This window comes from Hippocampus comes, unplaced genomic scaffold, assembly GCF_001891065.2.
Source record: "Hippocampus comes isolate QL1 unplaced genomic scaffold, H_comes_QL1_v1.1 scaffold86, whole genome shotgun sequence".
NCBI lineage: Eukaryota > Metazoa > Chordata > Actinopteri > Syngnathiformes > Syngnathidae > Hippocampus > Hippocampus comes.
In genome coordinates, this window is record NW_017805882.1 from 4,820,122 (window position 1) to 4,821,938 (window position 1,817).

The 1,817-nt window shown below is 39.8% G+C and overlaps 1 protein-coding gene across 1 annotated transcript in view; it reads right to left on the reverse strand.

The window, feature by feature from the left end:
* Nucleotides 1-1,015: 1,015 nt before the first annotated feature.
* si:dkey-237i9.1 (SEC14-like protein 1) overlaps nt 1,016-1,817 on the reverse strand; it is a 48,620-nt gene continuing 47,818 nt past the window's right edge. The window contains exon 18 of the transcript XR_002170508.1: nt 1,016-1,809. The gene's annotated coding sequence lies outside the window, so the exon portion shown is untranslated. The remainder of the gene's footprint in view (nt 1,810-1,817) is intronic.

Below are 1,817 nucleotides of genomic sequence, written 5' to 3' on the forward strand. Positions count from 1 at the left end.
TCATAGCCCTCAAGAGATCTTTGAAAATGTACACGTATGTGTGAATTAGAGAAGGACACCAAAAAAAGAAAAAAAAAAAAACCATGAAGGGTCTCCGGTATCTCCAACACTGAATCCACATGGTAATCAAATACTGGATACAAGAACACTTTATGCCCATGGCTTCAATTCTTAATTTCAGCCATGCAGTTGTACAAATCTAAGGTCCAATCTGATATATATGGGTGTGTGTGTGTGTGTGTGGGGGGGGGTACTGAGGTCTGCTTCTGTATATTTATTCATTCTAATCCTGTTTCTTTAATTGGTCATCTCAATCAAGAATTAGCATTTGACGGGTATCTGACTGTGTGGGTCAAGACATGCTTCAGAGTGGGAGCCAGGAAGTTGAAGGCCCAGTGGCCCCGAGGGAGTGTGTACAGTAGATACATATTACAGGCATGTCTTATTTTCAATGCTGTTTCCAGCATTCATTCTTGTACATCCACACATGATGATAGCCCTCATTCTGAGGAGGTAAAACATTTCACATTATTGCTAATATTCCACACAAAAAATATTGACCTTTTATTCAGAGTTAAAAACAGTTTTGTGTATCTAAAACATGCACATTAAGTATCCTTTGGAGTGATTCTCACTTCTCAGGTATTGAGTGTCCATCGATACAGCATTTGATGGCTCTTGGCAATTTACAGTCAAGTCATCAATGCTTCTAAACCAGTTCACTAGTAAAACTGTTGCATGGAAATGATGTTTTTGGACAACAATGATTTAATTGACCTTGAACGGAGCAGCTGTTTCTAAGTTAGTCTTACAAAGGCTAAAATGGTGTTTCTTGAAAAATGGCTCTTATAATGGCTATTCATTTACAAATAGCAGACTGGGAAAGCCAGTCACCATGTGTAACATGTGCATGCAGTGACACACCCCTCTGTTTCAACCCCATCAAGTATGTCAAAGACAGTAGCACTCCTCAAACATAACTAGTACATGTACAGTAGCGCTATCTTCTTTTTTTTCCCTAAAACATTGAGGAATGATAAGCATCATCATAAAGATATTCTTAAAATGCCCAGACATAGTGGCTCAGTTTGCCTTTGTGCCTGCCTGTACATTACATAAAGGTCACCTGCAATTAGCCCTCACCATCACCACCATCTACAATGGACATCTCAATGATAAATAGAAATATTTCACACAGTAAAAACCCATGTTATTGCTTCAAGCACTGAAGAGTGAGATGCTGGTCAAGTATGCTGTTCATGGCATGAAAGAGCCCTCAAAAGATGGTAGGGCCAGCCACACGAGGCTATCACATGACAGTCAGGATGATCGGAGGAGAACATCTGGACACTAAGGGACACCAACAGAAAGCAAATCCCATCCGTTGACTCATTTTGTATTGCCATGATTTAATAAGTCCCACCCACTCAGGAGCTTTGTGTTTGTTTGAAAACATGTGCGTGATATTTGAATCCGATCTGAGTAAACTGTGTTTTGCGGGTGTAATCAACTCAGACATTCACATTGGATTTGTGGGCTACAATCTCAAAAATGTCAAGTAAATTTAAAGAAGTGTGTAGGATTTTCCACCTGCTCTCCACATTGAAAACACCTTTCATATAGCGGGAGGAAGGTTTTTCAATGTCAAAAGTCTTTGCGTCACATGTTTTTGTGTAACAGAACTTCCAACCTGCTACAGTGGTGCACCTGAATTAGGGGTGCGTTATCTGATTATTGCCTACAGAATTTAGGAGTGTAAATGCATAAACAGTATACAACAGCGGCTCCAGTGTCTAACTCTAATCAAACCTGGCATT